The 24,919-nt window shown below is 40.4% G+C and overlaps 1 protein-coding gene across 17 annotated transcripts in view; it reads right to left on the bottom strand.

The window, feature by feature from the left end:
• LOC311433862 (uncharacterized protein) overlaps nucleotides 1-24,919 on the bottom strand; it is a 443,722-nt gene that overhangs the window by 348,565 nt on the left and 70,238 nt on the right. For 9 of the 17 annotated variants that reach the window (XR_014691002.1, XR_014691003.1, XR_014691004.1 and 6 more), the window contains exons 1-2: nucleotides 16,405-16,580; nucleotides 16,216-16,317 (exon numbers count right to left, since the gene is read on the bottom strand). The exons of the other annotated variants lie outside the window; for them this stretch is intronic. The gene's annotated coding sequence lies outside the window, so the exon portion shown is untranslated. Of the gene's footprint in view, nucleotides 1-16,215; nucleotides 16,318-16,404; nucleotides 16,581-24,919 lie in introns of those variants that run through there. 17 annotated transcript variants of the gene reach the window in all.

Below are 24,919 nucleotides of genomic sequence, written 5' to 3'. Positions count from 1 at the left end.
GCTGCAAAACAGAGCAGCTAGGGAGAAGGAAATAAGTGTGTTTATCTTCCTTGCACAACAACAACATCTGAATGAGGGTACAGCTTAAAATAAAAGCAACCAATCTGTTAATTGTAAAGCACAGCCCCACACAGCTAATAACCCTTGCATGTCATGCACACAGTCAAGAGTCAAAGGAATACGCTGTTTTCCATGACTCATCAGCTATGGGCACAGAGACTCTTGTAAACATCATCAAGCAGAGTTTTATTCATTCTGAACTACGCATTAGGGAGTTTAGTGGACGCTGTTAAAATTCTTCAAGCAGCAGTCTGGAAAATCATGCTAACAAATAACCTACCTTTGTAATCTGCTGTGCATGGAACATAACAATAAGTCAAACAGGCTGTGCTTCAATAGCCTACTGGAGCATACTTCAGAGGCATTTTGTGGACCAAAGCAGAAGGGAGAGGGCCTCCAACCATCTGAGAAGAGCAGCAGCAGCCTACTAATGCACACCCTGGCCTAGCTGATTGTTAAAACAGCAGGGCTCATAAATTTCAAACTCCAGCTTTCAGAAAATAATTCGCAACACCTAAAAGTAACATCCATCTCTTTTGAAAAGAAAAACAGGTACCTCTTATCTACCGTTTTTAACGTGTGACTTGTCTTGATGGCAGACATTCAAGGGTATTATTAGGTTAGATATTGTTACTACAGTAAAAACTCTAGAGTGTTTAGAGCCTGTAAGAGTGGTGTCAGTACCGGGGTTCTTTTGTACCTTCCCCTGGCACCCCTATATAAGAAACAGCAGGAAGAGCTGAACTGACTTGCCCAAGGTCGCAGAATAATTAAGTGACAGGACAGAGATGAACCTGAGTCACCATTGCTCACGCTAGCAGACTAATCAGTGAAAAAAAAATGTAATGGATGATCACCTAAGGTTTCCAAAATCTTTCATAGCCTTTGTCTCTTCCCCATACACGTCATTAAATGGGAAAGTTTATGGAAACAGCTGAGGAGACATTTGTTTAATAAAAAATCATCTAAGGTAATAAGACAGTAATTCTTTGCTGAGCTTGCTAGTTCTCTTAGGAGTGTTGGTTTTATTTTAGGGAATTGCACTTAAAAGAACCTGGAGAAATATTGCAAGATGAAAAACATAATTAGCCAAAGAAAACTTTAACACCAAACAGAAACATGAAACTAGTACTTCTGTAAATATGTCAGATGATGTTATAAAGAAGATTTAACTAACTCAAGTCATTAATCACAAGTCTTGAAAAAGAAGCGGAGGCTTTAGAAGTGTCAGGGAAAGTTTAGCTTAAATATTAGGAACCTCTAATAACCATAACAAGCAGAGAGTAAGACAAGCTACCAAGGAAAATTCTGAAGTCACAAGTATGACCAACAGGATGGAGACTGGTTCATCTTTGAGATCTTTAGATGGTTAGTTCTGCCTTGCCACAACTGACGAGAGATGACCACACGGCCTCTGTCTCAACAGTAGTTGAATTGCCTTCATTAGAGCTCCCCTACTGAGAGGGGTTTCAGAAAACACTGGGTTTCCCTTTGGGAAGGAGGAAAAAAAAGAGCAGCAGTGTCACCATCTCTACAGAAACCTGTGCTCAAGCCACCCAAGCAGAGCTACAGCAGCTCTCAGTAAGACTTCTCAAGCCAAAACACAAATCAATACAATTACACCAAAATTTTAATTGCAGCTTTCTTTAGAATACACTGGGAAACTTTTCTGACACCAAGGAACACTTCAAAAATAACTCATAAGTGAAAACAGAAATCACCATTAGTCAATATTACGTTAATGCATTTCCACGTTACAGGGAATCTCACCTACTGCATGAAAGTGTTGCTGTAGAAGATGAAGTACAATGATACATTCATTCAGCTCTCAGAGTAAATACTACTCATTTGAGCAGAACTTCTGTGATTCTGAGAACTCAGTTCCTTAATCTTGGTTTCTCATTCATCTCAGTCTGACAACTGTGCAACTGTCTACAGCTGTGAAGAGGGAACCTCCCACATAATAAATTTTCTAATACTCTGTAATATATTCTGCATTCCACATCTCTCCAAAACCAGTGTTTCAACTGGTTTTATCTTTCACCCATGGCTTCCAAACATATCAATTCTTAACAGTGTTAAGTTCCTTAATTTTATCCAGATTTTTAACTAAAAAAGCTCAGCTGCAAATCTAGCTTCACATCAAGAACTGGATGCTACAGTCTTTCAAAAATATGGATTGCTTAGGTCAGGGAGGAAGTTTGCATCTACCTTGAATGTACCCTGAAACAAGGGCTTTCCAACAAGTTCTTCTTGATTTCTTTTACTTACTTCAACATTAACTATTTACATTGGCATGATGCAAGACATCCAATCTCATTTCTTGGCGTGGGATCTTGGCCCTGTGCTTGTGGCAAGATGGTGTTCTCAGGCTGTTGTGGATGAGAAGAGGAAAGGCTTTAGGCCACCTTCATAGTTTCTGGATGTGGAGATTTAACAAGAGCAGAATATCCAGCCCAAAGTAGAGCAGGCCAAAGTTATTTCAATTTATTTCAGCCACCCATGGACATAAAGAGCCCACACAAAGCGCAAGAATATCTGCTGCTAGGGTCAATGTGAACCACACTTCCCCCCAAGTACATGGCACCACTGCACTGCTGGTGGCCCTCTGCCACCCACAGGTAATTCCCATGCAGCTGGCTAAGATGAAAGATGTAAGGTAGAGTGAAGATGTGCCAGATCTTTCCTAAAAAGAAAAACCGTGCTTCGTTCTCTCAACTTAAGCTTTTCCATATTTCCTTCAAGCAACACTTCAGATCACCGGCTTGCTATTTGCTTGTCCCATTATACAAACCCTCCTCTTTAATTTTCTGGCTTAGCTGTCTGCTTTTTAGGGTGTTTCCCTTATCTGTCTCCAAGACAGAGTGCAGAGTCCCTTTAGGTGGACTATCATGCTGCAAGACCTGTGAAACTTGCTTGCCTATGAATCATGATGAAAAAAACAAGATGTGTTAACTTCTCACCAGATCACCAGCTCATATCACAGAATCTGATCAAATGCTCCCATGCCACCACCAGCGTGTTACTTGTGGCACAAGCTCAGATCCCCATCAAGTAAAATGAGAAGTAGACAACTCCCCTCCCAACCTCACGGAATATTCCCTCCAGAGGGTGAGCCAGCTGACCACTGACGCTGGGAAAAAAACCCATAATGTAGGTGGGAACACTCTCCCAGCTCACTGAGCCACATTATCACTAACTTCACATAGCCAAAAAGTGTCTAATGAGGGCACACTCAGGGTCTCTCTGCCTTTCTCTTCATTCTCTCTTGGCTCATTTCATGTTCTTTTTTCCTTGATGCCTCTCCCAGGTGTCCTGGAAGGGTTTGGTCTTAAATAGACAAATTAAAGCTACATTGAAAGTTCGATGGATCTGTGTTCATACAGAGTTATTGAGTCTTCTACCTTGGGGTTTTTACTCTCAATGGGAAGTTTTTCTGCAGTGAACAAATGCAGCTTTCAGGAGAGATGGAGGAGTGCAAGAGAAATACTCTTCTGCTGTGAGCCAGCAATTTCACAGGCAGCGTCAAGAGGGCTACAAGGTAGGGAAGCTGCCTTTAATGGTGCTGTGGACTTCACTCAGCATAGCATGAGGGATAAGGTGCTTGATTAGAAGAGAGCCCCATGTCTCCCTCCACCAGGAGGCAAAGCCAACCAGTTCCTTTGCCGGGAGAAGGCAAGACACGGCAGTTGGTTCTTTCTTCAAAAGTAGTTCCGAGCTGCTTGATACCTTGAAACACACAGAGGATTGGGAATTGGGTAGCAATAGCACCTTAGAGAAGGACTAGAGTCTGATCTCAGTTATGCTTATCATCCGATTCATTCTCTTCTAGGTAAGAAAATTCTCACCATCTTTGGAAATATTCCCAGTAAAATGCCCCAAATTAACTACCTCTGAAAATACCGATGGGCAATACCTCATAACACAAAACAAGAACATCTGCTGGGAGAAAAGCTTTCCTAATGTACAGTGTAAGCCTTTCTCCCTGTTGTAGCAAGGCTTGCAAAGCAAAAGGAGTCAGCCCTATAGTGAAGAGATTATGAGGACTTCATCTCAGGGAGCTGCTACAATTCTAAAATTATCAAGGCAGACACTTTTGGATTGATTCCCTCATTCCTCCAACTGGCAGCATGTGGAAGTTTCAACTCAAACCCACTAGATGAGTACAGGCCTGCCAATGCTTCCTATAATGGCATTTCTCCCTAATCTCTTGAGTTTTAGAACCCAACAGTCTCACTCTCAGCCTAGAGAGCCTCAGGCAGGTGCAAAGTAGTCTTGATCTCACTTAAAGGCAAGATCATTCTATTCTCGGTCATAAAATGCCAGCATTCATATGTAGCTGGTGAATTCATAATGAAAGGGCAATGGGATTACTGCCTATGAACCTTAAGGGCATCAGGGAGTAATACAAATTTAACTGTCATTAAGCTATAAGTAGCTCTTGTACCAAAAGAAGTTCAGACTTCCTTCACCAATTAGCCTTCTCTCCTCAAAGCCTACACATGAACCTACGCATACATTATTTTAACAGTGTACTGGGAGGGAAGAGATCTGTTTTCAAAGACCCCATGCTCCTGAGTTGAGCACAGGAGGTCAGACTGTCTGCGCTCACTCTACTTATTTGTCAATTGAAGGAAAACAAACTTTAAGGATGCTGGCTTTTCAAGTCAGGTGAAAGCGCTTAAAATTCTCTTTTGCTGCAGGTTGATTTGTTTAAGAACTCTGGCCACAGTCCTCATAAGGAATTGTTTCATGAAATGGGAACAGTTCCTGCTCAGTGCTTCATACTTAAGCTGCATTCGAGGTGGATCAGGTCTGGGTCCTGTACAGATGAGTCCTGAACATAAATAAGCTGTGCTGTCATGTCACAGGATACAGAGAGCAGGCAGCCAAGTAGAAGTGACAGAAAAAGCTTTCAGTCCAAACCATCCTGTGCAACTACCCGGCAGACTCTTCCCTACCCTGTACCAGGTGTAGAGTCCTCACTCACAGCAGCAGTCCCGGGGGTTAAATGGCATTACGTGCACAAGCAAGGCTCTTGTACAAGTCTTAAAGAGCAACCCTGATTCTGCTGCCCCATCCACACCTTAAACAACTCCTTTCTCTCAAATTTTATCCAGAACCAACTCTTTACCTGCAGAAAATTAATGCATTTCTAGACATGGTACTATTAAGCATCACAAAAATAACTACAAATTCTGAACCCATGCTGGAGGTAAACGACTCCACATGTACCACACGTGTGGACAAGGACAAAACCTCACCCAGCTACAGTACCTAGAACAGGGGTGGACAAGGATATGTATGTAATGCTGGTACCTGTCACCAGCAAGGAGGTGTCATTCTGCAGCTTTACTGGCACCTCACTGTTTAAAGGAAATAGGGAACAAAAGCCCTATTATCAAAATAATCAGCTGTCAGGCCACCTGCTACACAAACCTTTTCACTGAGCTCCAAGTTGGGCACTTCAAAGATCCCATACTTGTATATCTCTTTCAGCCGTAAGTATCATTCTGGCAGAACTGGACTTTGCATCCAACTAAAATGGTATATTGACTGTTTCCTAAGCCACTTTATTATCTCCCAGTAAGAGCCTAGAAAATAGATAGCATGTAAGTGCCTTTTGTCACACATTTCCTATATCCTCTGCTCCCAGACCCTGAATTTTGTCAGACAATTTAGACATACTAAAAAAAAAATCATATTTTAAAGTAAACTTCTAACTGTGCAATGCTGTAAGCTTCAATTTAATCCTTCTAAGAAAGGTTATTATTCTCAGTAATTCAACTTATAAAGTTTTGACCTTGCCAGAGAACTGAATGGCGGGGTTTTTTCTTTCTTGCCAAAGACCAATTACAGCAAGGTTTTACTAATACAATTTAAGCCTCCTTGCCCCCTTTACATTTTTCGTGCTGGGAATATCATATGTTTTGATAGCTTTGTATTATGCAGTTTTGCACGGCTGGAGATTTCAAACACTGTGATTGTCCTGCCAGGAATCACATAGGGGGCTTTCCTTTAGAAATTCAGCTGCTATGATTGTCCTGCCAGGACTCATATAGCTGTGTCCTGATGTGGAATGCCCTACAATTTTACCGTGCTAGGAATTTAACTCCTATGTTTACCTTGAGGGGAGTATGGGAAAACCAGCAGTGAACTATTTCCCTCAGACTTGTCTGAGTTCCAGGATGTGATTTCACCTCACCTCGCAGAGTTTGTACCAATTAGCAGGTGCTGAGGGACCTCCTTTCTGAATTGGCACATAAGAGCTCAGAGGGCACTGTTTTTCCAAGCAAATTATTTATGTGAAATTGTCTTGCACTCCCTCAAGTTTCAGCTCCATTCCCAGAGGAGCCAAGGTGTGTGCTTGAGCAATGATCCTGTGTACCTCTAAATCACATTTCTCTTGTTCCTGACTGTAGGTGCCACCACACTGGGACATAAGAGACATCCCCAGCTCCCTGTATTGCAGAACTGGGTGCCCGCATTGAGGGCCCATTTGCCACAAGTCAACGTGTTACGTACTTGAGAAAACTCTCCCCTCCCAAATGTTGCACAGCAACATTACATTAAATAGCTGCAATTAGTAGAGTTAAATGAAGTGCCATGGGGAACACAGAAGCAGAAGCCAGGGGAACAGCAGTTATTGGTGCAGTGCACTCCAATTTCTGGTTACCATAGAAAGGGAAACATTCTCCTAAGAGGAAGCAGATTTACTGTTGGGAGCCTCACTTTTCAGTTCCTTCCATTTTGAGACTAAGCTACACATCTCACATGTACAGCTTCCTATGACTAAAAGCAACTTGAAAGTTTTTGAGTGTATTCTTTCTATCCAGTGATTCACTTGCCTTCTAAAAAGTGACTGTGATGCCTCTGGCTGTATGCACACCATGGGATGCCTCTCTACCACCTGCTCTTTGAAGAGAGAGTGCTAATTTGTGCCAGCTCAAGAAAGAATTCTCTTCTACCAGACAGACACCTGCCCAACAGTTACTACGCTGTCTCTTTGTACAGTCTGCTTCACACAGACTGGACACATCAGCATTTTTCTGACACCGTGCATCAAAGGGGACAGAAAACCCTAAGAGTCTTCAATATCAAACTGACTTTTTCACTCCACACAACACAAAGCATGTTTAATGATGAAGCAGCAAAAGCTCATCCTGCAAGACAGAAGTCAGGCTTGCTGCTGCAAGTTACAAGTAAACAAAAGACCATGAATAAAGCAAACCTAAAACACAACCTTCAGCAAAACCTCACAGCAGGAGCTCTCCCCATCTGTCCATGCCTTCCTCTCTCTCTCCTACCACAAGAGCTCAGAGCACCACATCCCACAAAGCTGTGTACTCACCTGCCCCCTAGCCCCCATGAAGACCGGGGGTTAGATTTCTAATTCAAATATAAATATCTGAGATGGTCATCTGGGACGACACATACCTGAGGCTGCCTTCCTAGGCCTGGCCTAGCTTCAGGGTACCAAAGGGTCCATATAAATGATGTGTCAGCTGTTGATGGCTCCTTTGGAAACCACTCACAGCTGACAGTTTAGAAGGATTTTTTTTGGTCCTGACCAACCAGCAACTGCATACATCAAGTTGTGGCTACTAATATTTAGAAAAATAGGTATTATACATGACATGTACAAATAAATCAAATTCATGATTTCTGAGGCATTAGCTGATTGTGTAAGGAGAATACATGCAACACAACAAGCAGCACAGCCGTTCAGGTTACTGAGCAGATCTCTCTTCCTTGCCCTGTGCCACATGCCCTCTTCCTATCAGATGAAACACCATGAGCACTGCTACACTGTTTACTGTGAACATAATGAACTCATGCTTCATCTCCTTGTTTCTGAATGTAGGTCTACCTTGAAGACAGCCTTGTGGCCTTCCCAAGTGCTATGTTCCATTGGGAACAGCAAGTATATAACCTCAAGAGGAGCTTGATTATGTGGGAGATAAAACACATCAAGACAGAAAATGGAAACCATGAAGTTTTGATTGATATGTGTTGTTTTGTTGTTCGTTTTTTTTTTTTTGTTTTTGTTTTTGTTTTGTTTCCAACAATTAAGGACAACTGCAGGCTCTGTGAATTTGATAATTTTAAATGTTTGGTTTTTTTAAACTCTGTTCCTCCCTGTCACACCACCCACAAAAAAAGTATATATATATATATTTCTTCCCTTCTCAGGAAGGGTCATAAATTATGAAACAGTCTTAAAACCAAACCTTTGACTGCTTTTGTAGGTTGTTCAAAGCAGTAATGGATTTTCTGGCATACAACCACCAGCTCAGCGTACATTGTGGTTATTGACTGTAGCTGTTGAGAAAACTCGCCTGTTATGGCAGGACTGTCAATTTATTGATAGCACACTTGCACCAACAGGACATCTGAGTATGGAATGAGGTAATCAGAGACATTATTTGTAGTGCTTTCAAATGCTTTCTTCCCCTCCAGCATACAGGGAAAATGTGATATGCTTTATCCTATTTAAACAGCAGTACTTTCAAAATTCTTTCAACAATATTCTCCTCTGCAGATTTACTCATCTACAATGCAGATTCATGCAGATCCTGCCATCCACAAGAGTTTGCCAGTTTATGCAAGGTAATATATTTGTCTAAGCTGGGTTATGTGAAGACTTTTGCTTTCAAGACACCCTTCAATGTTTCCAGAATGGAAAGTTTAAGGTTTCCTGAATAAATCTAAGACATGAAGCTTTAGTGGCCAGTATTTTGGCTAAGAACCTTCAGTCTGCCTGTCACCTTCAGAGATTCATTTATGTTTTATTCACAAAAATGCTTCTAAATGAAAAATGCAATTGAAAGCCATCCGGGTCGCTTCTAGGTATTGCACTGCATATTAGAGACAGGAAGCAGGTAATCTAATCTTATTTAGTAGAGGTATGCATGCCATAAATTGCCTGCAAGCTGGTCTTCTGCCCAAGCCATTTTGCTCAGCAGCGAATTACTACCTGAAGAAATGACGCTTCAGTCCCAATTACTCAAGCCTGACTCTAAATCACTGTATGTCACGCAGGGGGGCAGAGCTCCCGGAGTATTGGTAGGTATAGAGATCTCATGTCCCTAGGCACACAGTAACCTCCTCAGGCATACCACCTGCTGTGCTGCTGTTTGTGTCTGTGCTAGAGGGATACCTAACTCAGTTCTGTGTTATTCAAAGACCAATTTCAAGATTATGCGCAGCAGATTCAAGCTGTACCTACTATTATTTGTAATGAGTGTTTACAGCACTGAACATTCACTTCTTTCAATTATTTGTCAAATTACAAGAACATAGTTCAACACGAAGCTTAATGATTAAAGCGACTATTTGTACTGCTTCCCATATATTTCCCAGCATTATGCTATCTAGCTTCTTTAAAGTGTTGTGAGTGAAATCTCTCCTACTCCAAAGATGTGTGATATGCCACATACTCACTTCTGATCACACAGGGGCGCCTATATGTAAAGCCATGAGATTTATTCAGAATTCAAGCAAAATGAAATTGTTCTGAGAACTTCAATAAAGAACGGTGAGGACTTCAATAAGACTTGCACTTGAGCTTCCCAGCTTAGAACTTCCTCTCAACTCTGCTAGAGGAGATGCTGTGCTGAACACAGTGTTCAGGAGCTTTTGCATCCAAATCATCCTGTGAAGTAGTATCCTCCCCTGCAACACACTCCTGAGCTATGGGGGAGCTATGAAGAACAGACAAACACTTCCACTTACGGCAAATATCTTAACTTGCAACAATCCCAAGCAAAGCAGGCTCCATGGTCTGCCAGTAGGACAGAAGGAACAGTAAGAAAGAAGTTAGAGTTATTTCCAAGTTTATAGTCAGTGAGACAAACAGGCCACATAACACCCAAATAACCCCATGAAGTACATACTCAGCCAGAATTATCTGCAAACATTATTAAGTTTGAGAGAGCCTGGTCTCAAAGGGTCTTTACGTCAGGAATAGCCCATCCCATGAGAAACACAGTATATAGATCTTAAAAATCACTACTTATTATTAAGTGCTAGCAATATAAAAAACAGCGCTGCAGTAATAGTATAAGCACATAAACGCTAACATTTGCTCAGAAGTAGATAAAAGAAAAACCATAACCTTGTGTCTGAGTCAGCTTGCCATTTTCAGAGAAAGTTGTTTGTTGCCCCCCCTCTTTTTTTTTTTTTTTTTTTTTTTAAGACATGGCAGTATGAGAAGTCAAATTCACTGCCTTCATAATAACAACACAGATAGCCGAGCTCCCCTTTTTATCTGCCAGAAGGCACAAGAACTTTCCTTGGGGTGTAAATTATGGGACAGCTGGGTTCTTTCATCTATCATCTTTCAGCACAATCCTATCAGTTAAGATCTTCACTATATTCCTCTCTTATGCTCCAAATCTTTTTCTTTTTTTTTTTTTTCCTCCCCAGTTCCTTTCTCCTCTTCATGAGGCAAAGGGCGTGACAATTTTTAACCTAATAAAGGTGAAATACATTTTTCTGTTGCTATCATTTCAGCCTGCATCTCTTCCAATCCATCATTTATCCACATTTGGTTTACGTACTTCTTCGCTGAAGATAGCCAACGTTTTCTCTTCAATCTCAGATCTGTTCCAGCCTTTTCTAAAAGGACTGTTTTCTCCTGCATGGTGTTGGGTGTGTGTATATTGTTTATTTACATATCCATTTCAGTGCCTAGGACCCATCCTTCAGCGCTGACATCACTGTTTCTAGCATACGGGCTTGTGCTCAAATTACAAGGAAGAACACAGGTTCAGATTAATTGCATTCAGGCCGACAGTCCATTCATCTTCTTTATCAGACTGACAGATGAGAGAGAAGTGCTCTGGCACCAGGACCATCATCCCCTTTGTCCTTCCTATGCACTCTTGTATATTACTTAGAAACTGTCAGTGTGATAGCATTTGTTGTGGTTTTGCACATTTTCGTCTTGCACAGTCTTATTTGCTGCAATAAATAGTATACTTCGCTGGGTTTCAGATGCTTCTCTTTCTGCCTCTCCTATCCTGTGCTATTTAGGACTGTCTGCAAATCTCATGTTATGAAAAAAAAAATGTCTTCATGATTTCCAGTGTAGACTAGATTACTCTTTTGCTTGGTTAGTGCCAGCAACAACTAGCTGTTGGTCTGTCAGTAGCTGCCTTCTGGTGGGTTGCCCCAAAAGCCCGCCATGATCTGACTTCTTCCAGTGGTTCAGGGAATCCAGGTTTTCCGAGCACACAGATACTCTTCACTAAATTTTAAACAAGCTTCTAAAGGTGGAACATTTCTGCCTTGAAACTGAAGTTTTACAGCTCTCCAAAGCTATTTTCTTCTCTCCAGATACTGGCAAACCTGCTTCCCTATTTAGTAGATCTTCTGGAACAATTAAGGTCTTGTAATTAAACTTACTGGGCCATGATTCCCACATCCCTTTTTTCTTCTCTCCAAGTAAGTATATTTGTCCTGTTTGAAATCTTACCTGTCCTCCATGAGTTCTCCAAATTAACTGAAATTGGGTCCAATTAAACAGTTCACAGAGCACACTAAGTTAAATTTAATCTGTCTGCTGATTTAAATATGCTCAGATTCTCCAGGAATTCTTTAACAAGCATTTTCCTGATCTGTGACTTTCCCAAAGCTCCTGCTATGCTCATTTCTAAACTGAACATTGAGACAAAAATAACTCATGCATTTCAACTGCAGCGTGTTTCTCCCAGTGGAGAAACTGGACATGTACATCCACCATCCCTAGAAATCAGCACACTGTCTTCCACAAGATGACACGGATTTACACTTCAGTCCCCTCCACAAGTATAGGTTGATGACAGCCAAGGAACGAGTTTAACTCTTCCATACAGCCCTCGGTTTTTGTCTAGTAGTATTTCCAGTTTTCATTGCCCAGTCCTCCGATATGGTGACCCTTCAGTGAAATACAACACACGCCTGCCTGTAATCAAGCTCACAGACTTAAAGGTGCTACCAGCTAGTTAATACTCAGGCCTGTCGTTGCATGAGGTCTTTAGATTGTTTTCTGGAGTGATTTATGTGTTTAGGTCTGGACAAGTGGTTAAATACAGCCCTGAGCCGAGATCTGTATCTTTTCCAGTTTCCTTTTAATGTACTCCCTTCCAGTTTGTACCTGTTCTTAGTCCAAAGGGCTCTGATGGATCTTTATTAAGCATAGTTTTAAAATGCCATCAGTTTACTGAAGTGCTTCACTGTTGTGGTTTTTTATCAGCTCTTTCTCTCTGAAGGAAGTCTTTCAAATTTATTTCAAAGATAAATATATCAGAATACAAACACAGCCATAATCTCAGTAAAGCACCGTACATCAAAGCAACAGCGCTGTCCTGTCAAAGAAACAATCTCATCAAAATTCTGTCAAATGGTTTTGATGAAGGAGAAAGAAGTACATCAAGTATATCAAAGCATGAGTACATTTGTATATCAAATGACAGCGCATGTCCTGAACACTATGAACAAGACTACTGCAGAAATACAATAAACACTATTTGTTGCACAGAAAGCACTTGTACTGCTTACTGAAAGTTAGACAACAGGGAACCAAGAGCCTTGTGTCTGACACCAGCTCTCATTTGAAGGGAAATTTCTGTTAAGAGCCACCTGAAAATTCAAATACACTTACAGTCATGTAATCACAAAATAGGTAGTCCAAAACTGATGGTAATTAAACGAACAAGCCTCTGCTGTAGTAAAATGAAGCTATGACTAAATGTCAAAGGCACCAGCAAAGTATTTCAGCCACACAACTATTTTTCTCTGAATAGATTAATTTCTGCAGACAAGCTAACAGGAATAGCAATGTTATTTTCAAAGAATAGCTGCATTGCACTGTCATCTTTTTCCCCTTTTTGGTAGAGAGAAGGGATAATAAAAACAACAATGGAAGATCACTAAACTAATTGAAAATGGATTTTGAGACTGTCATTAAGGAACTGTCCCCTCACCCCCAAGATATTTTTTCTTGGAATTCACAAAAAGAGTGGGGTGGAGCAACAAAGCTCACTACACAATACAATAAAAGGGAATCCAGTGGCAGCACTTTCTAGAATTTGCCATTTAGTGTAAAAGGTTCCTTTAAAAAAAACAGCATTTCATTATATTATTCCTATAGAGCACACACTTCAACACCAACTGTTACTTCTGTAGCTATTCACCTCCCAGCAGAATCTATGTAGTAACATTCCGCATGCATTTCAGGCCCATAATGCTGCTATCTGCTCATCGAATAAAACCCCATGAGAATCAACAGCAAATACCTACAAGCTTCAGCAGAGAATCACAGAATCATTCAGGCTGGGGAAGACCTTCAAGATCATCAAGTCCAGCCATCATACTTGCAGATACATCATCCTTTTCTTTTTCAATTAAAGATACCAGTTCCTTAAGTCTTTAAATACCCCTATGGTGTGGACACTGCCATTCAGCTGAGCTTTGATACAGTGATCACTAACCCTAACAGTGCACTGTACTGAAAATATAAAATAATCCCTTTGGGGGCTCTTCAGAGGGGTCTGGGAGCTAGATCAGGTTAAACTACACATCACCATCTCTCTGCTGGGTTTTCACCATGTGATAAGAGTCCATATCCACTAACATGATAATAATGTATTTTTATTTCCTACAACTTCTTGCATATAAGCTCTTACGTTTTGTTATTAGTGACATACCATTTTACTGTCTTAATAAGTACAGAGACCAAAAATTCCCCTTCCTTATAATGGCAGAGTCCTTTCTTGTCTTGTGCTCTGGATAACTAAACAACCTGTTAACCAGCTGCTAATCTCCTGCAACAGCATCATGGTGTCCCATGAGATAGATAGGAGCGCGCCCAGTATGACTAATTATAGTACAACGCTAACGTGGTGGAGAGAAATTAGATGGGCATCACAGGCTGAGCAATCTCTGAAGCTGATTTACTGCAGTTCCTAGAGCTCTGCCACACACAGCACTAAGCACACAAGGCAGGCTTCAGACCATCTTTGCAGCCCTGTGGCCACTTGAATGAATCTCAGATCAGAAGTCAGAGCTGCAGTGCCCACGCGCAAGTTGCAGGGGGCTACGGTGACTTGCATGATATCAGAGATTGTCTTCCTAAAGCTCCTTGGAGAGCTTGCCTAGGTCAAGGGTTTCATTAAAAGGCCAACTATGCCAGCCCTAACTGGCACTGCCTCTGAGCAAATACAGATAAATGCTCTCGGGAAAAGGGCAAGTTGCTTATAATCTCCCATTATTCATGGGTGCTTTACCAGCTGGCAGCAATGGATTAACATGTACTCACAGCTCATGCTGATCTTTAGGATTCACTGAGGTGAAAACAAAGGGATCAGCCATGGATTTCTGACTCTCCTGCATCTAGAAGTTAAATGCAGTTAGTAGCAGCTGTGCTAACACACTGAGCCTACTTATGTCCTCCCCTCATTACACTTGATCAGGATCAGTCATTCAGCTGCAATAACTGAAAGGTCTAATTGGTAATGACAATGGCTAGCAAAAAGGATTTTAATTTTTTTTTTTTTTTTAATTGGCAAGGTTAAAGCACATGAAAGTTCAACCAGTAGATCTTAAAATTGCACGCTTGGGTATTTTATACTAAAAGCCATTGTATAAAAATAACCATCCCGCTCCACCAACCCAGACAAAGGCTCTAATATCAGAGGGAGAGCTGCTTTGGGCCCAGTCAAGACTTAAAAAAAAAAAACAACCCACAATCCAGCACACTTCTAAACAAGATATTTGAACATAAGAGTTCAAATCCCCAGAGATAGAGCTGGGACATCAACACAGGTCAGTCTTATCTGGGATGAAAGCTCTGATTACAAACAGAAAAAATTGGTAAAGCAGATGTTTTTACACTACTTCACAGAAAAATACTAAAAGCATTGGAAGTAACCTTTATGTGGTATATAAATTGGCCTGCTTTCAAGAAAAAATACTGTAAGCTTTATTCTTTAATTATATGCTTTGAAGAGGCAAAATCTTCAAGGAACATTTAAACATGGATCTGTAGTAGAAAGGCAACATACTGTAGGTGTAGAAAATTAATTAGGTTTTCCATTGCTAAATTACTAATTGACACGGGATAAGAATGGGAATTGAAAAATAATTGACCATAGCAGTCTTGTAGTAGAGCCACAGAATGTTTTAGAATTCCTGTCAATAATAACATACATTATAGTCATTATAAAAGAAGTTGCTACTCTATGCTATTCACATATGAAAGGCTGAATTTAATCCACAGCAGATGGAACTATGCCAAAAATAATGATATAAAGATAATATCAGGCAGTCACAAAACCATAAGTAGGACCCTCAAAACAGCAAGATTATCTTTAAATTCATGAGACTTCGGTTTACACAATTTAAAATAATTTTTCATGGTGTGATGGCATGGAAGGACTCCAAGACTGAATTAAATTTTCACTACCTGAAATACTGTTTGTGAGCAAAGTCTGGGATCCCCTAGTCTTCACTAGAATCCAACTGCTGCAGCTTTTATTTAAAAAAAAAAAAAAAAAAAAAAGAACTGTACTTTTTAGCTGTTGCCTCACTGAGATAGAGTTTTTGAGCTGGTGTCTTACTGAGACATTCTATTTTATGTTAACTAGGACATGCAGCTTCATCGGATCTTATTTCTGAGGGAGCTTATTTCTTCCACAGGCTTTTGTTCTAAAGACGTAAGTTACTATACTATTTCTCAAATAGCATGTTCCATCATAATGTCGCAGTGGTATTTCTGAAGTACTTATACAGCTTAAAAATTACTAATATTCTTTAAATTATTGCTTCAGATCAGTGAGAAAATATGTAAAGTAAAGCACATAAAAAAAAATAAAAAAGTAAGTATCAGAAAATCATGGATAGCTATATGGCTAATTTAGCTAGCAACTTGCAGATAGCCTTAGTACTCACACTTCCTTACCCAGCCATACGCGTTAATGTGTTGACATGAAGTCATTTTAACGGGACCAGGCACGGACCCTTCAACCCATTTCAGGTCTGCATTACCATGTGGCCACTTCACTGTCTTCCATTTTGGTACTCTTAAAGAGCTGACCAGCCATATAATTTTCCACAACCATTAATCCTAATGGACTTCCTCAGCAGTCACACTCTTTTTTTTTAGCCACTTACCAGCATAACACCAGAAGTCACTTCTGCAGTCAGCATGAGCTTCACCACAAGTCACAGCAGCAGAAGGCTCTTGCTCTACATTCTCACAGTAGTGAAGTTCCTCTTCTCAGAGACAAAACAGACACTCAAGTTCAGTAGTCCATAGCCCCATCATTAAGAGTTGGAGTACATGAGGTACTCCAAAAGTACCTCGGCAAGGCCAGAGACTTCAGTTCTCTGAAGCTCACAAGCACATGGGTTGTACAACCCTACAGATCAACCACACATCTCCAAGCAGCTTTGCTTCAGCTCCAGTCCTACCAAAACTCCTTTCAGCCCTTTTTCAAACACAGCCTTGTTTAATCTCAACAAAGGAAATCAAGGAGTAATAGGATACAGGTTATCATTCAGCAAGGAGTGCACACTTGCCTGTTTTACCTCACGCTCAATCAGGCTCAGCAAATACAAACACCTGTGGAAGCCAGGGCAGGGAGGGCCCTTCCTGCAATGCACTGGCTACTGAGCCCCTCTGCACCATACCAGCACCTCGACATAAATACAATAAAACAAACTAGTACACCTGTAACAGTAATAAAATAATGCCCACTTTTTCCACATTTACTATATATCATCATCTATGAAGACAATAAGCATTGAATTTGAACTGTAACTATGTGGAACATTAAAGAGGACCGGGGACAGCTGAGTAGCAAAGGGAACAAAAGCATTTGCATTTCATCTCCTCTCAATGAGTTTGCTAATAAAATGGAATATGAAGGTCTCTACTCCACAGTTGGTAAGAGTCCCCATAATGAAATCTTCATAAATAGCATTAATATAATTGCAGTCTACTGACCAGGAGAGGTTTAGAAACAAGCTAGCATGAGTGGATAAAGAACTGCTTCTAATCTTCACAGGATATAATTCCACCAGGTCACACCCTCTAAAATGTTAATTGGATTATGAGGTATCAAGGACATAACAAGGAATTGTCTCCTCCCCTCCGGTGTCAATGCAGAATTATTTCTTACAGCCTATTCTCAGTGGTTTTAAATTAGTCTGATAATAGAATCCAGAGCTTCGTGGCCCCTGAGATAAACAGGAAAAAAGCAGAAATGGTCTTACATTTCCTTTGCTTGGATTCATCTCTCGCTAGCAACCCCTTTGATACCTATGAAGCTGTAATCAAGAAGAAGCAGCCAAGACTCCATCTGAAGATGTGCGTCAGGAGGATGAGAGACAATGGATGTAAATTGAAAGAAGAGAAGTTCAAAGTAGGTATAGGTGAAAATCTTCTCACCCCAAGGACAGCCAGAACAGGCTGCCTCATATGGCTGGGCAGCCTGCGTACTTGGAGAGTTCGAAGACCCAGCTGAGCACCCTGCCTTGTCTGGCATGGCCTTCAGCAGGGTGTTGACTACAAAGCTCCTAAGGTCCCCTGCCGGCCTGAATTATCCCATGATTTCATTACCACTCGTCACAATTATGGACCTGAAATAATTGTGTCTACTTTCTAATTTCTTGCATCTGTTAAGTGTTTTAACAGTGACAGGGAGAGCTCTGTTTGGTTTTGCAATACTCAGAAAGGAGAAACCATCTGCTCCTGGAAGGTCCTCTTTCATTGTCAGAAGTGAGGAAGACATGTTTAATGTTACCAACTCTCGCAGTATATTTGAAGCCTGAGCGTTACTTGGTTAAGTAAAAGTCTCCATTTTCATTTTCTTATTTTTTCCACACTGCATATTTGTAAGCCCACACAGCTTGAGAGAAAAAAATTAAAAATGTGTCCTAGATACAACATCCCAGCTCAGATCCCAGAAGGCATATCCAGTATGCACTGGTTTCTGTTTGCAACTTATGAGTTTGGTGCCTGTGTTCTGACTTGTAAATACCTAGAGTTAGCAGTAGTGACATTTCCCATATATTTTGGGTCTAGCAGTCCCACCCAGCACAACATCTGCAACTAGAAAAGTAAAGGAGAGCAGACAGAGGGGACAGAAACACAGCCGTTAAGAAGTATGCATAACTGCAGATGGACAGGGGAGGTATAATATATATGCAAAGTAACATTATAACAACTTCATTTGGCTTTGAGTTTATGAGGTAATAAGCAAGCCCTGCAGAAGTCTTCTAAGAAGCATCACCACTCCCTTGGGCTGAGGTCCTTGCATTTATTTGCCAGAGGACTTTATTGTCTCATAAAGCAAAAGCTAAGTGAATCACAAGCAAAGTATTTCTTGCTCTGAAAAACTGTAATATCAGACATGGTTATTTAGTGTATGGTAACCCCATTATTTCTGGCCTCCTCACAGTGCTAGGGTGCTGACATTTGAGGAGAAGAGAGTTGCTGTCCCAATTAAAGAGAAACTGCCTATTGCCCTTCCTTTTTCAAAAAGTGTTGTCCTTTTGGAGCTTCTGACTGCTGCACAGTTTGGACATTCTGGCCACCTCACTTAGGTGCTCTGAATAGGAGACAGAGAAGATGACAGAGAAGACAACATTATCAACTTGCAAACTTTGGTATTAACAGAAATGAAGCATTTTTAATATGACATTAATTCAAGAGCATGATCAAGCTAAGGAGTTTAAGTGCTCTGTACAGTAGAGAAATCAGTTCTTAAGTCACAATCAGAATCTCAGACAAAGATATTAAGTTATGAGCATTACATCATCACCACAAACTAATTGGCTGACCTTAGGGCAGCCACAGTTTGTATGGCTGGCACACAAATTTGTAAAAGGGTTTGTTTTGGGATTGTTTTCTTTTTTTCTTTTTTTTCACGGGCACCATTGGACATGTATGCATAAGTATTGGTGTACTAGGAAGTGTTTTAATACTATACTTTATCAGGGATTGTAGAGATAGGACAAGGAGTAATGGCTTTAAACTAAAAGACGGGAGATTTAGATTAGGTATAAGAAAGAAATTCTTTACTGTAATGGTGGTGAGGCACAGGTTGCCCAGAGAAGCTGTGGGTGCCCCATCCCTGGAGGTGTTCAAGGCCAGGCTGGATGGGGCTTTGGGCAACCTGGTCTGGTGGGAGGTATCCCTGCCCGTGGCAGAGGGCTGGAACCAGGTGATCCTTTCCAACCCAAGGCATTCTGTGGTTCTGTGATCCTCTGTAATTAATGTGGGAAAGATATAGGATCCATCAGCAGAAGCAGGTAAGAAGGGACTGTCTTCTAGTTTTAATAATTGAAATTTTCTGAAGTAAGGAATCAGGACTTTCAATTCACCTTCCTCTTATTCTGTGTCTGGGCATTTGCATGAGAGAGAGGGATAGATAACTGTTCTGTCCACACACAACCCATTCATTCATTTCAACCAAAGCTCAGATGTTGGAGGCAATAGTAGGGAATGAAAATACAGAAATGGATGTCAAATTAAAGTATAATCAGCAACAAAGGAAATAAGGGAAAACCTAGAGAAGGAATGACTGAAAGAACAGATGACAACGACATGGCAAATGCACAAACATCATCACTAGTGCAGGCAATAGGCAATCCTGGGACTAGAGTGATAACCCACATAGGCAGCATTCATGAAAGAAGCCAGTTCTGTTTCAAAACAACTGAACATAAGCAGTTTGCTAAACCTTTGTTCCTGTAAAAACAGCAACTCACTTTTTTCAAGTCTGTGGTTTTGTCACAGAAATACACTACTGTTTCATTAAAATACTGGATGAAGCACTGTAAGACACGAAAAAACATCTGACCAATTTACTCTACTTCAAAAATAGTCACTTTAATTTTTTTTTTGAGAAATACATTAGAGAGAACTTCTGTCTTCATTCTATCAGTGAATTCTTGTACTATTATAAACTCTCACAAACAGATCTTCCCAACACAGACTACGTAAATACATTATTACTAATAGGTTTTGGCCAGAACAGACTAATAAAGAAAAGAAAGAAGAAAGGGAATGCTGTTATCTTTATGTCACAGATTGAGAGCCTTCTCTGAGAGAAGAGTTTCCAGTTTTCAGTAGTAAGGTGAGTTTTTCTTCTCCCCTGGAAGGCTTGCATTTTGCTTAAGCCTTTCAGCTTCCATAGCCACCCTACATTCAGAATATTAATTTTGAAACTCCAATTTAACATCTGGTCCTAACTATACGTATTTTTCCATTTGCAGTACCCCTGTGCCAGTAGTCTCTTAATAATTTATTCCTTAGCTCAAATCCCATCAACAAATCCTATGGCATATTAACTGAGAAACCATACACCTTTTTTTCAGTAGGTACACACATAACTCTCTAGCCCTGCTTTCATGTGCAGCCATAGTAAAAAGTACATACCTTGCACTTTATGATCATTGAACAATTGTAAAATAAAAGGGATAAAATTTTAGCCTCATTGATGTCAATGCCAAAACTTTTCACTGATTTCAATATGATCAGGATTTCATCTCTGTTCTCAAATTTTCCCAAGAGAACATCAGAAGATGAAGGCTTTCAAGCTGTGGTCCCTAGCCTACAGAACCAGGTCTGTAGAGAAGGCACTCTTCTTATTTGCACATGATAAACTGCTCAAAACTCTTACACCTTCCCTTGGCCTTCTTGTTGTGAAAAAGGGATGAATTACCTCCTTTTCTATAGGATGCTATTGACTTTTCTGTACAGACAATGTCAGCAATTGCATAAAGGATGCAACCTGTCTCAATGAAGTACAGATTTTATAACTCTTCAGAAATTAGTTAACTGTTCTACAAGTTTTGAGAAGAAATAGAACTTCATTTCCTTTTCTCAAAAAGTGGCTTCTTTTCCCAAAACATCCCCAAATTAACAAAGTACCCTTTACTTGTTTCATCAATATATAGTTTAAGGAGTTGGGGCATTCTGTTGTGTTGGATTTTTGTTTTTGATTTTGTTTTTTTCACTTTTGATATTCAGAACTGGATAGATGGAAGGACAAAAAAAAAGGACAGTAACATTAAAAAAAAAAAAATCCAGGTTTTACTTACAACCAAGAAATGTAGGTGAAAATCAATTTTATCTGTAAAGATGGACTTTAAAATAACATTTCATTATTGGAAGTCAAAACTATGTGAGCAGTTGTAATGACAAGCAAATGGGGCCAGATCAGATCCTTCCTGCCCCTTTCCTTCCCCTTCTCCTCCCAGCCAATTTGCTCACAAAAATAACCAAAGCATTAGACAAGCAGCTATCATGGTATGGAGCTGAGCAGAGGATCAAGAAATTCAGAGCTCAGGAAGAGACGCTGCTTCATAACCTACTTCTTGGGGTGGCAAGTACTGAGTGATTTATACAGAAGAGGATTAAGCTCTCCACAGAAATACAGTACAGCAAAGGCCTCCTGAGTTACTGTCTAGTCTTCTGCTATTGTACATACTAAATCTATTGACATCCATCTCAAAGTATTTTCTATTTTTTTCCCCAATGCATGGGGAAAATGTCCCAGAAACTCACTGTTTTGTAGGTTAGAAACAGTCTCCCTTTCTGTTGGTGCCAATAGTGCTTTGAGATTAAATAGGGGATAGAGAGAAGAGTTGTAATGTCTGCTAACATAGTTATGAATTGTTACCATATCACCTCCCAGTTTGCATTTTCCAGACAAGGCAAGATTTTGGATCCTCTGCTTGTGAAGCAGTACTGCAGACCTCTGTTCCTCTTAAAATCTCTTGTTCTGTACACGCTGTTGGACGTGGGTGGCCAACTCTGTCGACTACATTACAGAATTTCACTAGTGCCTAAGGCAGTGGTGCAAACCCCAGCACACAGTTCTGTGCTGGGAATTTCTTCAAGTTATGGAGAGGACCCAACTATGCAACAGGTCATAAATGATTTAGACATGACCAAGTAAAACAGCTACTCTGTTAGTTTACAGACACTCTACCCGGTTCCTCTGCCCCTATCTCCAGCAGTGTTCCTGCCTTCTCACAGCAGAATGGCAAAGCAGGGCTGTGACACACGGAGCTCTGCAGAAGACACCTGTGGAAGTGGACCATATGGGAAAGGGGCCTGGAAGAGCTGTTTCAGACTACCCCATGAACTGAGGTGCACCAGAAACACGTCATCAGAAACATGAACCCCCATTAAGATCTGATTATCTCAGAAAAGAAGGGGTCGTGAGGAGACAGACAGCCCAACCCTGCATTTCATCTCTCTCTGAAGTACTTAAAAGAATAACAGGCTCCCAATACTTGATATTATCGTTATAGTGCTTTTGACAGCTGTACAATGAAAGAGTCAAGTGGTATCCCCCAATATCACTGCACTCGTACAAAGAATTGGTCATACAAAATTCAGCAAAGTAAGTGTCCAGGCAGATAGACACAAATACCTTTAAAAGCTGATAACAAGAAGAGTACAATGAGACTTCGATCACATCATAATTTTTTCTGAGTCTGAAAAACTGGTCAGAGGAAACCAGCACATTCATCTTTCAACATTTCAAAAACACAGGAGATAGATTCTCAACCAGTAACCTATATCAGGTCCACAACTAAACAGTGCTCTGCTACATTATGTAAATATATATATATATATATATTAAATAAATAAATAAATCATAGTTTTAATAAGGAAAACAAAAACTGCTTACTCCCAGTTTTTATAATGGTGCATTGATAAATGGGACACACTGCAAAAGTAAAGCAATTTTTAATTGCAAAAAACTCTTACAAGATTTAGCCACTTACTTATGGCAGTACAAAGATATAGGCAAGGCTGATGAGCAGAGGTTACAAATCCTTTAGACCTGCTGATAGGAGAGAAATAAATAAGCCATCGGTCTCACAAGCTCTTCTTTGAGCCTGAAAGCACAATACAAGCACATAAAGTCTGCATAAAGTTTGTAAATGGGAAAAATATATAAAAGTGAGCTTGACCTGCCACACTTGGTGGCACCTCTTCAAAACTGCACATCAGAGAGGAAATACAGCATCTCAGTTTGTTATGCAGCTCTCCGTAAGGGTCTTCCCCATGAGATCTGATCACTGTGGAATTCAAAAAGACAAGTAGGGACCTGCCAGGCAGCCAAGATTATTTCATTACTGGGGCAAGAGGAAATAGAAGAGAAAACAAGTTTCATTAACTGTATTTTTTTCACTTCTCAACACAAACAGAAAAAGGCTCTGGGCTTGGTTGCAGCTGTACTGACACTGCAAAAAGCAAAGTGTGGTGTCTTTTGCCCTTCTGCCATTACATAAGCTCTGCAGCAGCAATATTTTATTTTCTCAGCAATGGCTCTAAGCAGATAGGAACTCAGAAAATACATCAGAGCACAAAAATATAAAAACATGTCACACTCAGAGAGTTGCTTTTTGAATACAAACCAAGTTTCCATGTCTCACATTCCCCTCCCTCAAAAGAGGAAAATTCCTGTTTGGCACAGGATATTGAAGGGTCTCTTCCTCATTGACACACATTTTAAGCAAGAAGCCTTCCTCATCGACACACATTTTAAGCAAGAAGCCTTCCTCATCTCTGCCAATCATTAACATTATGCCAAGTTAGAAAACAGACTTTTCACAAATGAATATGAGTTGGCTGGCATTAAAAACAGTAGGAAGAATTCAAAATACATAATTTTTCTTTCTGGATTCTTGCAAAGTTGTCTAGCATTTCAGCACTCTCAAGTTGATGTGTTACAAGTTCCTCCTTCACAAGGAACTGTGTAAAAATTGCATGGCTTTGCCTCTCCCGCTGCAGTGAGAAGACAGATGAGATCACACGCTGCTAAGACAACTTCAAAACACACTTTTGCAAAGAAAGGGAATTCTAAATGTGTAATTGTTAGTGTTTCTATAACAGTGTACAAACACTCTCACTATGCTTAGAATCCCATTGTACTAGATGTTGTACAGAGATGATACAGGAAGGAGGAAAACTTCTGGAGGAAGTCCTGATGGAAATAAAAAGCTGTTCAAAGTTCACCCAGCAAGTGAGTAACAGGGTCAGCCAGGTCTAGACCCAACTCCTTATCTAGCTCACCAGCCACTGGGAAATGACCTTTCCCTCAAAAGCTTTAACATTTTTTACAAGTCTTTAAAAAGTTACTGTTATGTTCCGGAGATGTAGGCTCACTCCTATGTCACCTTACTCAGACACTTAAATACATCCATGTTAGGGTAACTGTTTGGGCACTCTGGTAGCCTGCAGAGGGAGAAGAGATCTTCCAGAAGACAGTTCACACCTTGGATGACCTGAATCAGATCAGACTGCTGTCAGTCCCTGAAGAGCTTTTTGCTCTAGTGGAATAAAACATTTTACCATCTTTAGCTTGGAATTCAGATGCTAGTGATAGATTGTGTTTCTGCCACACCAACACCAAGTAATCACAGGAAAAGGGCTGTGAGGTCCTTATATTTTCCATTACCAGAAGATGCTCCCCTAAAACAAATACCCTAATGCATGCAAAAATGTATCTTATATCTAAGTATACAGAAAGAGAGAGAGGAGATTTTATATATTTAAACATATATGTAAGTTCTGGCCACATTTTTTTCCTTTACCTACCTTAATATGGTTTGCCTTTGCAAACAGTAACTTCTTAAGGAAAAATACCGCAAATTAAATCCTAATTGCATAGAAATACCGTGGACATATGAATGAGAATAAGATTTTTCCCTGTGCATTCCTTTATATTTAGAAAAATTACACTTACTTGGACAAGGTCCATAGATCCTCTCTTTCACCTTTCATTGTACAAAATTTGGGGCCTGGTTATGGGAGCTGCCATCCATTCAGCCCCATGGTCTGACACAA

The sequence above is a fragment of the Aythya ferina genome (genome assembly GCF_964211825.1).
Source record: "Aythya ferina genome assembly, chromosome: 3".
In the NCBI taxonomy this organism is placed as follows: Eukaryota; Metazoa; Chordata; class Aves; order Anseriformes; family Anatidae; genus Aythya; species Aythya ferina.
The sequence above is the reverse complement of the archived record's forward strand: the minus strand, read 5'-3'. Positions and strand labels throughout refer to the sequence as shown.